Raw genomic sequence first — 14,996 nt, 5'->3', positions numbered from 1 at the left:
GCTTCTACACCTGCATTGCTTGCTGTTTGGGGTTTTAGGCTGGGTTTCTGTACAGCACTTTGTGACATCAGCTGATGTAAGAAGGGCTTTATAAATACATTTGATTTGAATTTGATCACCAGCCACACCCCAACCAGCTAAGACCACCCCAAGCAAACCTTGGCCACACCCTATATAGGCCCCCCCATATCAGACGTATGCTCCTTCTGCCCACCCCATGCCCTCAGCCCCTGCATCAAGGCCCTCAAAATGACAGCAGGACATATGCCCAGGCTGTGACCAGAGCAACCGGGCCAACCCCCACGATTACACCTGCCCAAGCCTCATCCTGCAACCTAAGAGGTACAAGAGCAGTCAAAAGTTTGCACCTACTGATTCCAGGGTTGTTCTTTATTTTTTACTATTTTCTACATTGTAGAATAACAACAAGTTAAGACATCAAAGTAACTAATATGGAATCATTTAGTAACCAAAAAAGTGTTAAACAAATCCAAATATTTTTCTTGATGACAGCTTTGCACACTCTTGGCATTCTCTCAACCAGCTTCATGAGGTAGTCACCTGGAATGCATTTCACTTAGCAGGTGTGCCTTGTGAAAAGTTAATTTGTGGAATTTCTGAGCCAATCAGTTGTGTTGTGACAATGTAGGGATGGTATTCAGAAGATAGCCCTATTTGGTAAAAGACCGAGTCCATATTATGGCAAGAACAGCTCAAATAAGCAAAGAGAAACGACAGAGAAATGACAGTCCATCATTACTTTAAGACATGAAGGTTAGTCAATATGGAACATTTCAAGAACTTTGACATTTCTTTAAACGTTTCTTCAAGCGCGATGATGAAACTGGCTCTCATGAGGACCACCACAGGAAAGGAAGACCCAGAGTTACCTCTCGAGCAGAGGATATTATATAATTCATTAGAGTTAACTGCATCTCAGATTGCAGCTCAAATAAATGCTTCACAGAGTTCAAGTAACAGACACATCTCAACATCAACTGTTCAGAGGAGACACCAATAAGAGTGACCAATAAGAACTAGGGACTTGCTTGGGCCAAGAACAACAAGAGTAATAGACATTAGACCGGTGGAAATCTGTCCTTGGTCTGATGAGTCCAAATTTTATATTTTTGGTTCCAACCACCGTGTCTTTGTGAGACGCAGAGTAGGTGAACGGATGATCTCTGCATGTGTGGTTCCCACCGTGAAGCATGGAGGAGGAGGTGTGCTGGTGCTTTGCTGGTGACACTGTCTGTGATTTATTTAGAATTCAAGGCTCACTTAACCAGCATGGCTACCACAGCATTCTGCAGTAATATGCCATCCCATCTGGTTTGCGCTTAGTGGGACTATCTGTCACGGTCGCGTGGAAAGACGGACCAAGGCGCAGCACATATTTATTTAAAGTGAAACTTCTAAACAAAACAATAAACAAACACCGACCGTGAACAAACGTAGTGCAACATCACTCAGAACAATATCCCACAAAGCAGCTGGGAGAAAGGGCTTCCTAAATATGATTCCCAACTAGAGGCAACGATTACCAGCTGCCTCTAATTGGGAATCATACAACCCAGCCACATAGAAAATCAATGACTACAACACCCCCCTAGTCACGGCTCTCTATGGTCAGGGCGTGACACTATCATTTGTTTTTCAACAGGGCAATGACCCAACACGCCTCCAGTCTGTGTCAGGGCTATTTGACCAAGAAGGAGAGTGATGGAGTGTGGCATCAGATGACCTGGCCTCCACAATCATCCGACCCCAATTGAGGTGGTTTGGGATGAGTTGGACCGTAGAGTGAAGGAAATGCAGCCAACAAGTGCTCAGCATATGTGGGAACATTCCAGGTGAAGCTGGTTGAGAGAAAGCCAAGAGTGTGCAAAGCTGTCATCAAGGCAAAGGGTGGCTACTTTGCAGAATCTGAAATATAAAATATATTTGGATTTGTTTAACACTTAATTTGGTTACTACATGATTCCATATGTGTTATTTCATAGTTTTGATGTCTTCACTATTATTCTACAATGTAGAAAATAGTCAAAATAAAGAAAAACCCTGGAATGAGTAGGTGTGTCTAAACGTTTGACTAGTACTGTATCCATGATCAAATACAAATCTTAGAATCAACTGTTATAGACTACCAGAACCCACTGGATTCTCCAATTACATTGAATGAACATTGAATGAACTACAGGACAAAATACAAACCCTACAACCCAGAAACACCTATGGGGTTGATGGTATCATTTCATTATGGTAAATGAAATGATAAAATACACAGACCACAAATTCCAATTGGCTATACTTCAACTCTTTAACATCATCCTCAGCTCTGGCATCTACCCCAATATTTGGAACCAAGGACTGATCACCCCAATCCACAAAATTGGAGACAAAGTTGACCCCAATAACTACCGTGGAATATGCGTCAACAGCAACCTTGGGAAAATCCTCTGCATTGTCATTAACAGCAGACTCGTACATTTCCTCAATGAAAACAATGTACTGAGCAAATGTCAAATGGACTTTTTACCAAATTATCGTACAAAAGACCTGAGACTGGGACGGAGATTTGTCTTCCAACAAGACAATGATCCAAAACATAAAGCAAAATCTACAATGGAATGGTTCAAAAATAAACATATCCAGGTGTTAGAATGGCCAAGTCAAAGTCCAGACCTGAATCCAATCGAGAATCTGTGGAAAGAACTGAAAACTGCTGTTCACAAATGCTCTCCATCCAACCTCACTGAGCTCGAGCTGTTTTGCAAGGAGGAATGGGAAAAATGTTCAGTCTCTCGATGTGCAAAACTGATAGAGACATACCCCAAGCGACTTACAGCTGTTATCGCAGCAAAAGGTGGCACTACAAAGTATTAACTTAAGGGTGCTGAATAATTTTGCACGCCCAATTTTTCAGTTTTTGATTTGTTAAAAAAGTTTGAAATATCCAATAAATGTCGTTCCACTTCATGATTGTGTCCCACTTGTTGTTGATTCTTCACAAAAAAATACAGTTTTATATCTTTATGTTTGAAGCCTGAAATGTGGCAAAAGGTCGCAAAGTTCAAGGGGGCCGAATACTTTCGCAAGGCACTGTACATAATATGATATTTGTAATGTCTTTATTCTTTTGGAACTTCTGTGAGTGTAATGTTTACTGTTAATTTTTATTGTTTATTTCACTTTTGTATATTATCTACCTCACTTGCTTTGACAATGTTAACATATGTTTCCCATGTCAATAAAGTGTGTGTGGCCTGGGCTGTGTGGCCTGGGCTGTGTGGCCTGGGCTGTGTGGCCTGGGCTGTGTGGCCTGGGCTGTGTGGCCTGGGCTGTGGGGCCTGGGCTGTGGGGCCTGGGCTGTGGGGCTGTGTGGCCTGGGCTGTGTGGCCTGGGCTGTGTGGCCTGGGCTGTGTGGCTGTGTGGCCTGGGCTGTGTGGCCTGGGCTGTGGGCCTGGGCTGTGTGGCTGTGTGGCCTGGGCTGTGGGGCTGTGGGGCTGTGTGGCCTGGGCTGTGTGGCCTGGGCTGTGTGGCTGTGTGGCCTGGGCTGTGTGGCTGTGTGGCCTGGGCTGTGTGGCCTGGGCTGTGTGGCCTGGGCTGTGTGGCTGTGTGGCCTGGGCTGTGGGGCCTGGGCTGTGGGGCTGTGGGGTTGTGAGGCTGTGTGGCTGTGGGGCTGTGTGGCCTGGGCTGTGTGGCCTGGGCTGTGTGGCCTGGGCTGTGTGGCTGTGTGGCCTGGGCTGTGGGGCTGTGGGGTTGTGGGGCTGTGGGGCTGTGGGGTTGTGAGGCTGTGTGGCTGTGGGGCTGTGTGGCCTGGGCTGTGTGGCCTGGGCTGTGTGGCCTGGGCTGTGTGGCCTGGGCTGTGTGGCTGTGTGGCCTGGGCTGTGTGGCCTGGGCTGTGTGGCTGTGTGGCCTGGGCTGTGTGGCCTGGGCTGTGTGGCTGTGTGGCCTGGGCTGTGTGGCCTGGGCTGTGTGGCTGTGTGGCCTGGGCTGTGTGGCCTGGGCTGTGTGGCTGTGTGGCCTGGGCTGTGGGGCCTGGGCTGTGGGGCTGTGGGGCTGTGTGGCCTGGGCTGTGTGGCCTGGGCTGTGTGGCCTGGGCTGTGTGGCCTGGGCTGTGTGGCTGTGTGGCCTGGGCTGTGTGGCTGTGTGGCCTGGGCTGTGTGGCCTGGGCTGTGGGGCTGTGTGGCCTGGGCTGTGGGGCCTGGGCTGTGGGGCTGTGGGGCTGTGGGGTTGTGGGGCTGTGTGGCTGTGGGGCTGTGAACCCAGTGGTACTACAGAGGAGTGCTATGCTAACATCATGAACCCAGTGGTACTACAGAGGAGTGCTATGCTAACATCATGAACCCAGTGGTACTACAGAGGAGTGCTATGCTAACATCATGAACCCAGTGGTTCTACAGAGGAGTGCTATGCTAACATCATGAACCCAGTGGTACTACAGAGGAGTGCTATGCTAACATCATGAACCCAGTGGTACTACAGAGGAGTGCTATGCTAACATCATGAACCCAGTGGTACTACAGAGGAGTGCTATGCTAACATCATGAACCCAGTGGTTCTACAGAGGAGTGCTATGCTAACATCATGAACCCAGTGGTACTACAGAGGAGTGCTATGCTAACATCATGAACCCAGTGGTACTACAGAGGAGTGCTATGCTAACATCATGAACCCAGTGGTTCTACAGAGGAGTGCTATGCTAACATCATGAACCCAGTGGTACTACAGAGGAGTGCTATGCTAACATCATGAACCCAGTGGTACTACAGAGGAGTGCTATGCTAACATCATGAACCCAGTGATACTACAGAGGAGTGCTATGCTAACATCATGAACCAAGTGGTACTACAGAGGAGTGCTATGCTAACATCATGAACCCAGTGATACTACAGAGGAGTGCTATGCTAACATCATGAACCAAGTGGTACTACAGAGGAGTGCTATGCTAACATCATGAACCCAGTGATACTACAGAGGAGTGCTATGCTAACATCATGAACCCAGTGGTTCTACAGAGGAGTGCTATGCTAACATCATGAACCCAGTGATACTACAGAGGAGTGCTATGCTAACATCATGAACCCAGTGGTACTACAGAGGAGTGCTATGCTAACATCATGAACCCAGTGGTACTACAGAGGAGTGCTTTGCTAACCATAGAGCATGTTTTTCTTCTCTGGATGGCCAGTGAGTCAGATGAGCTGAATCCATCTTACTGGCCAAGTAGTGACTGAGAGACCAGATTACTGTCTGACCTCCAACATGAACCAGAGCTATACTCTAATAACTTTAAAGCTCAGACAGGACAAACAGACAGGCTGTTTGGGGCAGTTCAGGGCTGTTTGGGGCAGTTCAGGCGGCTGGTAGCCTAGTGGTTGAGAGCGTTGTACCAGCGAAAGGGCGCTGGTTTCGAATCCCCGATCCGAGTAGGTGAACAATCTGCCGATGTGCCCTTGAGCAAGGCAGTGAACTCTAGCTGTTCCTGTAAGTCGTTCTGGAAAATAATGTAAAAAAATAATGTCTAAAATAAATGACTAACATGGAGGCTGCTGAGAGGAGGACGGCTCAGATGACTAACATGGAGGCTGCTGAGAGGAGGACGGCTCAGATGACTAACATGGAGGCTGCTGAGAGGAGGACGGCTCAGATGACTAAAATGGAGGCTGCTGAGAGGAGGACGGCTCAGATGACTAACATGGAGGCTGCTGAGAGGAGGACGGCTCAGATGACTAACATGGAGGCTGCTGAGAGGAGGACGGCTCAGATGACTAACATGGAGGCTGCTGAGAGGAGGACGGCTCAGATGACTAACATGGAGGCTGCTGAGAGGAGGACGGCTCAGATGACTAACATGGAGGCTGCTGAGAGGAGGACGGCTCAGATGACTAACATGTCACCTACTAATATATAGGTCAAATGAAATAACATTTTATTGGTCAGCATATGTTATTGGTCAGCATATGTTATTGGTCACATGGTTAGCAGATGTTATTGGTCACATGGTTAGCAGGTGTTATTGGTCACATGATTAGCAGGTGTTATTGGTCACATGGTTAGTAGATGTTTTGGTCGCATGGTTAGCAGATGTTATTGGTCACATGGTTAGCAGATGTTATTGGTCACATGGTTAGCAGATGTTATTGGTCACATGGTTAGCAGATGTTATTGGTCACGTGGTTAGTAGATGTTAGTGGTCACATGGTTAGCAGATGTACAGGGCAGGTCAGGGCAGTGCAGGGCAGGTCAGGGCAGTACAGTACAGGTTAGGGTGGTACAGGGCAGGTTAGGGCAGTACAGTACAGGTCAGGGCAGGGCAGGTCAGGGCAGGGCAGTACAGTACAGGGTAGGTCAGGGCAGTACAGGGCAGTACAGGGCAGGTCAGGGCAGGTCAGGTCAGGGCAGTACAGGGCAGATCAGGGCAGTACAGGGCAGGGCAGTACAAGGCAGGTTAGGTGGACGTGGTCTTCTCAGTCACTGAGTGGTCACCGGCCAGTGACCCAGAGATGATCCCAGCTTATTGGCTGAGCTATAAACTATCAGTCAGACAGGCGACTCTCAGGACCTCAGGGTAGTCACAGTGTTGTGTTCATGATCCTCAGTTAGCTCTGGGAGACACAACAATGCCTATAACACAGCCAGGTGGCTCATGATTCAGACCTACTTGAATGGACATTTCCTGTAGGTTATAAAGTCGGTCTTAACGTGTTTAAAGTTGTTTATATTTCCTGTACATGACTGTTTCCTCTCATTCCTGGTTACCATGGTATGATGAAAACAATGCTACAAAGGCTATGATTAGACTGGGGGGCTGTGCTGTCTGTGTGGGAGAGAATATGTGGTCTTAGTAAACAGGATGTTGCCTTGATGAGGGACAGACCATGGGAAGAGGATAAGAGGATGACTGGTCCTAATGGTTCCTGGTGGCTCCGTCCCAAATGGAACCCTATGTAGTGTTACCATGGTTCCTGGTCTAAAGTAGTGCACTACACAGGGATGACATTTGGGATGCAAACCCAATGCCTCAGCACGGAGGAAGTTACGGTATGTGCTGTGTGAAAGTATGCAATAGGCCTAAATGTGGTGAGATAGTGTGACAGTCAACCGCTTAGAGGCCTGTTAGCCATTCTGATGGACTGCTGGGTGTCTGTTCAGCATGCTGATGGACTGACTGCTGGGTGTCTGTTTATCATGCTGATGGACTGACTGCTGGGTGTATGTTCACCATGCTGATGGACTGACTGCTGGGTGTCTGTTTACCATGCTGATGGACTGCTGGGTGTCTGTTCACCATGCTGATGGACTGCTGGGTGTCTGTTTGTCATGCTGATGGACTGCTGGGTGTCTGTTTACCATGCTGATGGACTGACTGCTGGGTGTATGTTCACCATGCTGATGGACTGCTGGGTGTCTGTTCACCATGCTGATGGACTGCTGGGTGTCTGTTTACCATGCTGATGGACTGCTGGGTGTCTGTTTATCATGCTGATGGACTGCTGGGTGTCTGTTCACCATGCTGATGGACTGCTGGGTGTCTGTTCACCATGCTGATGGACTGCTGGGTGTCTGTTTACCATGCTGATGGACTGACTGCTGGGTGTATGTTCACCATGCTGATGGACTGCTGGGTGTCTGTTCACCATGCTGATGGACTGCTGGGTGTCTGTTTACCATGCTGATGGACTGCTGGGTGTCTGTTCACCATGCTGATGGACTGCTGGGTGTCTGTTTGTCATGCTGATGGACTGCTGGGTCTGTTTACCATGCTGATGGACTGACTGCTGGTGTATGTTCACCATGCTGATGGACTGCTGGGTGCCTGTTCACCATGCTGATGGACTGCTGGGTGTCTGTTCACCATGCTGATGGACTGCTGGGTGTCTGTTCACCATGCTGATGGACTGCTGGGTGTCTGTTTACCATGCTGATGGACTGCTGGGTGTCTGTTTATCATGCTGATGGACTGACTGCTGGGTGTCTGAAACACCTCATCACTAATCACTATGTCTGAAACACCTCATCACTAATCATTATGTCTGAAACACCTCATCACTAATCATTATGTCTGAAACACCTCATCACTAATCATTATGTCTGAAACACCTCATCACTCATCATTATGTCTGAAACACCTCATCACTAATCATTATGTCTGAAACACCTCATCACTCATCATTATGTCTGAAAAACCTCATCACTAATCATTATGTCTGAAACACCTCATCACTCATCATTATGTCTGAAAAACCTCATCACTAATCATTATGTCTGAAACACCTCATCACTAATCATTATGTCTGAAACACCTCATCACTCATCATTATGTCTGAAAAACCTCATCACTAATCATTATGTCTGAAACACCTCATCACTCATCATTATGTCTGAAACACCTCATCACTCATCATTATGTCTGAAACACCTCATCACTCATCATTATGTCTGAAACACCTCATCACTCATCATTATGTCTGAAACACCTCATCACTAATCATTATGTCTGAAACACCTCATCACTCATCATTATGTCTGAAACACCTCTCATCACTCATCATTATGTCTGAAACACCTCATCACTAATCATTATGTCTGAAACACCTCATCACTCATCATTATGTCTGAAACACCTCATCACTCATCATTATGTCTGAAACACCTCTCATCACTCATCATTATGTCTGAAACACCTCATCACTAATCATTATGTCTGAAACACCTCATCACTCATCATTATGTCTGAAACACCTCATCACTCATCATTATGTCTGAAACACCTCTCATCACTCATCATTATGTCTGAAACACCTCATCACTAATCATTATGTCTGAAACACCTCATCACTAATCATTATGTCTGAAACACCTCATCACTCATCATTATGTCTGAAACACCTCATCACTCATCATTATGTCTGAAACACCTCATCACTCATCATTATGTCTGAAAAACCTCATCACTAATCATTATGTCTGAAACACCTCATCACTCATCATTATGTCTGAAAAACCTCATCACTAATCATTATGTCTGAAACACCTCATCACTCATCATTATGTCTGAAACACCTCATCACTCATCATTATGTCTGAAACACCTCATCACTAATCATTATGTCTGAAACACCTCATCACTCATCATTATGTCTGAAAAACCTCATCACTCATCATTATGTCTGAAAAACCTCATCACTAATCATTATGTCTGAAACACCTCATCACTAATCATTATGTCTGAAACACCTCATCACTCATCATTATGTCTGAAAAACCTCATCACTAATCATTATGTCTGAAACACCTCATCACTCATCATTATGTCTGAAACACCTCATCACTCATCATTATGTCTGAAACACCTCATCACTAATCATTATGTCTGAAACACCTCATCACTCATCATTATGTCTGAAACACCTCATCACTAATCATTATGTCTGAAACACCTTTCATCACTAATCATTATGTCTGAAACACCTCATCACTCATCAATATGTCTGAAACACCTCATCACTAATCATTATGTCTGAAACACCTCATCACTCATCATTATGTCTGAAACACCTCATCACTAATCATTATGTCTGAAACACCTCATCACTAATCATTATGTCTGAAACACCTCATCACTCATCATTATGTCTGAAACACCTCATCACTAATCATTATGTCTGAAACACCTCATCACTCATCATTATGTCTGAAACACCTCATCACTCATCATTATGTCTGAAACACCTCATCACTCATCATTATGTCTGAAACACCTCATCACTAATCATTATGTCTGAAACACCTCATCACTCATCATTATGTCTGAAACACCTCATCACTCATCATTATGTCTGAAACACCTCATCACTAATCATTATATCTGAAACACCTCATCACTCATCATTATGTCTGAAACACCTTTCATCACTAATCATTATGTCTGAAACACCTCATCACTAATCATTATGTCTGAAACACCTCATCACTAATCATTATGTCTGAAACACCTCATCACTAATCATTATGTCTGAAACACCTCATCACTCATCATTATGTCTGAAACACCTCATGACTCATCATTATGTCTGAAACACCTCATCACTAATCAGTATGTCTGAAACACCTTTCATCACTAATCATTATGTCTGAAACACCTCATCACTCATCATTATGTCTGAAACACCTCATCACTAATCATTATGTCTGAAACACCTCATCACTAATCATTATGTCTGAAACACCTCATCCTCATCATTATGTCTGAAACCCCTCTCATCACTAATCATTATGTCTGAAACACCCCATCACTCATCATTATGTCTGAAACACCTCATCACTAATCATTATGTCTGAAACACCTCATCACCAATCATTGTCTGAAAAACCTCATCACTAATCATTATGTCTGAAACACCTCATCACTCATCATTATGTCTGAAAAACCTCATCACTAATCATTATGTCTGAAACACCTCATCACTCATCATTATGTCTGAAATACCTCATCACTAATCATTATGTCTGAAACACCCCATCACTCATCATTATGTCTGAAACACCTCTCATCACTAATCATTATGTCTGAAACACCTCATCACTAATCATTATGTCTGAAACACCTCATCACCAATCATTGTCTGAAAAACCTCATCACTAATCATTATGTCTGAAACACCTCATCACTCATCATTATGTCTGAAAAACCTCATCACTAATCATTATGTCTGAAACCCCTCATCACTCATCATTATGTCTGAAACACCTCATCACTAATCATTATGTCTGAAACACCTCTCATCACTAATCATTATGTCTGAAACACCTCTCATCACTAATCATTATGTCTGAAACACCTCATCACTCATCATTATGTCTGAAACACCTCATCACTAATCATTATGTCTGAAACACCTCATCACTAATCATTATGTCTGAAACACCTCATCACTAATCATTATGTCTGAAACACCTCATCACTAATCATTATGTCTGAAACACCTCATCACTCATCATTATGTCTGAAACACCTCATCACTAATCATTATGTCTGAAACACCTCATCACTAATCATTATGTCTGAAACACCTCTCATCACTAATCATTATGTCTGAAACACCTCATCACTCATCATTATGTCTGAAACACCTCATCACTAATCATTATGTCTGAAACACCTCATCACTAATCATTATGTCTGAAACACCTCATCACTCATCATTATGTCTGAAACACCTCTCATCACTAATCATTATGTCTGAAACACCTCATCACTCATCATTATGTCTGAAACACCTCATCACTAATCATTATGTCTGAAACACCTCATCACTAATCATTATGTCTGAAACACCTCATCACTAATCATTATGTCTGAAACACCTCATCACTCATCATTATGTCTGAAACACCTCATCACTAATCATTATGTCTGAAACACCTCATCACTCATCATTATGTCTGAAACACCTCATCACTAATCATTATGTCTGAAACACCTCTCATCACTATGTCTGAAAAACCTCATCACTCATCATTATGTCTGAAACACCTCATCACTCATCATTATGTCTGAAACACCTCATCACTAATCATTATGTCTGAAACACCTCATCACTAATCATTATGTCTGAAACACCTCATCACTAATCATTATGTCTGAAACACCTCATCATCATATGTCTGAAAAACCTCATCACTCATCATTATGTCTGAAACACCTCATCACTAATCATTATGTCTGAAACACCTCATCACTCATCATTATGTCTGAAACACCTCATCACTAATCATTATGTCTGAAACACCTCATCACTCATCATTATGTCTGAAACACCTCATCACTCATCATTATGTCTGAAACACCTCATCACTCATCATTATGTCTGAAACACCTCATCACTAATCATTATGTCTGAAACACCTCATCACTAATCATTATGTCTGAAACACCTCATCACTCATCATTATGTCTGAAACACCTCATCACTCATCATTATGTCTGAAAAACCTCATCACTAATCATTATGTCTGAAACACCTCATCACTCATCATTATGTCTGAAACATTATCACTAATCATTATGTCTGAAACACCTCATCACTAATCATTATGTCTGAAACACCTCATCACTAATCATTATGTCTGAAACACCTCATCACTAATCATTATGTCTGAAACACCTCATCACTCATCATTATGTCTGAAACACCTCATCACTAATCATTATGTCTGAAACACCTCATCACTAATCATTATGTCTGAAACACCTCATCACTAATCATTATGTCTGAAACACCTCATCACTAATCATTATGTCTGAAACACCTCATCACTAATCATTATGTCTGAAACACCTCATCACTAATCATTATGTCTGAAACACCTCATCACTAATCATTATGTCTGAAACACCTCATCACTAATCATTATGTCTGAAACACCTCATCACTAATCATTATGTCTGAAACACCTCATCACTAATCATTATGTCTGAAACACCTCATCACTAATCATTATGTCTGAAACACCTCATCACTAATCATTATGTCTGAAACACCTCATCACTCATCATTATGTCTGAAACACCTCATCACTAATCATTATGTCTGAAACACCTCATCACTAATCATTATGTCTGAAACACCTCATCACTAATCATTATGTCTGAAACACCTCATCACTAATCATTATGTCTGAAACACCTCATCACTAATCATTATGTCTGAAACACCTCATCACTCATCATTATGTCTGAAACACCTCATCACTCATCATTATGTCTGAAACACCTCATCACTAATCATTATGTCTGAAACACCTCATCACTCATCATTATGTAGGGAGACTGTAAAAACACTCCACGTAGTGTTTAGTGGTGAAGTTTCCCTTTAAGAGGCTCGGTCTTGGACAGAGGAACATCATTTGTGGTAAACACATGTTGGGCCACAACAGAGATGGACTATAAATGTTGCAACAGGCTTTGACCACTGACTGCAGTAGACTCCATCAGCAGACCCACAGCCGTTACAGGGAATCAGTCAGTCTGACTGGTCTAGTCTGGACAGAGAATGAGGTGAATTAGCAGTGTAGTGAATTAGGAGATCAGGGCCCATATTCAAGCAGCGTCTCATACTGCTGATCTAGGATCAGATTCTTCTCTGTCCTTATCATCCCATTCATTATCATCTAAATGACAATACTGGTCCTAGATCAGCACTCCCTTTGTGAGGAACACTGACACAGAACCAGTTAAGGAATGCACAGCTCTGACACCTCCTATACCTACCTGATAGTTCCTATTCCTACCTGATAGTTCCTATTCCGACCTGATAGTTCCTATTCCTACCTGATAGTTCCTATACCTACCTGATAGTTCCTATACCTACCTGATAGTTCCTATTCCTACCTGATAGTTCCTATATACCTACCTGATAGCTCCTATACCTACTTGATAGCTCCTTTACCTACCTGATCGTTCCTATACCTACTTGATAGCTCCTTTACCTACCTGATAGTTCCTATACCTACTTGATAGCTCCTTTACCTACCTGATAGTTCCTATACCTACTTGATAGCTCCTTTACCTACCTGATCGTTCCTATTCCTACCTGATAGTTCCTATTCCTACCTGATAGTTCCTATTCCTACCTGATAGCTCCTTTACCTACCTGATAGTTCCTATACCTACTTGATAGCTCCTTTAGCTACCTGATAGCTCCTTTACCTACCTGATAGTTCCTATTCCTACCTGATAGTTCCTATACCTACCTGATAGTTCCTATTCCTACCTGATAGTTCCTATACCTATCTGATAGTTCCTATACCTACCTGATAGTTCCTATTCCTACCTGATAGTTCCTATATACCTACCTGATAGCTCCTATACCTACTTGATAGCTCCTTTACCTACCTGATCGTTCCTATTCCTACCTGATAGCTCCTTTACCTACCTGATAGTTCCTATACCTACTTGATAGCTCCTTTACCTACCTGATAGTTCCTATACCTACTTGATAGCTCCTTTACCTACCTGATCGTTCCTATTCCTACCTGATAGTTCCTATTCCTACCTGATAGCTCCTTTACCTACCTGATAGTTCCTATACCTACTTGATAGCTCCTTTAGCTACCTGATCGTTCCTATTCCTACCTGATAGCTCCTTTAGCTACCTGATCGTTCCTATTCCTACCTGATAGTTCCTATTCCTACCTGATCGTTCCTATTCCTACCTGATAGCTCCTTTACCTACCTGATAGCTCCTATTCCTACCTGATAGTTCCTATACCTACCTGATAGCTCCTATACCTACCTGATAGCTCCTTTACCTACCTGATAGTTCCTATACCTACCTGATAGTTCCTATATACCTACCTGATCGTTCCTTTACCTACCTGATAGTTCCTATTCCTACCTGATAGTTCCTATTCCTACCTGATCGTTCCTTTACCTACCTGATAGCTCCTATTCCTACCTGATAGTTCCTATACCTACCTGATAGCTCCTATACCTACCTGATAGCTCCTTTACCTACCTGATAGTTCCTATACCTACCTGATAGCTCCTATACCTACCTGGCACTGACACATGTACTGTTGCCTATATTCAGACCGCTTCTCAGAGTGCCAGTGCTGATCTAGGAACAGTTTTGCCTTTTAGATCATAATGAATATGATTATAAGGAAAGGGGGTACCTGATCCTAGATCAGCACTGCCACTCTGAGACGCTTTATGAATATGGGCCCATAGCCCTGACCCTGATACCTACCTGGCATGGGAACAGATGTGGGATTCCTTCATATTTACCTCTGATGGCATCTGGTCATGTTGATAATTGTTTTCTGCTAAAGTCAAGACAACAGTTTAGTGAACGAGAACACACAGCGAAAGAAGGAGTAATGGAGCACAGGTCAACTCAGGTATGCAAAGTAAAACAGGAAATTCTGTCTGAGTCTCTGCCTCCATTTATTATGATAGAAAAGCAGTTTATCTGGCGACTTGGTGT

Source organism: Oncorhynchus keta, chromosome 7, assembly GCF_023373465.1.
Source record: "Oncorhynchus keta strain PuntledgeMale-10-30-2019 chromosome 7, Oket_V2, whole genome shotgun sequence".
NCBI classification, from domain to species: Eukaryota; Metazoa; Chordata; class Actinopteri; order Salmoniformes; family Salmonidae; genus Oncorhynchus; species Oncorhynchus keta.
Note: the sequence above shows the minus strand (reverse complement) of the source record.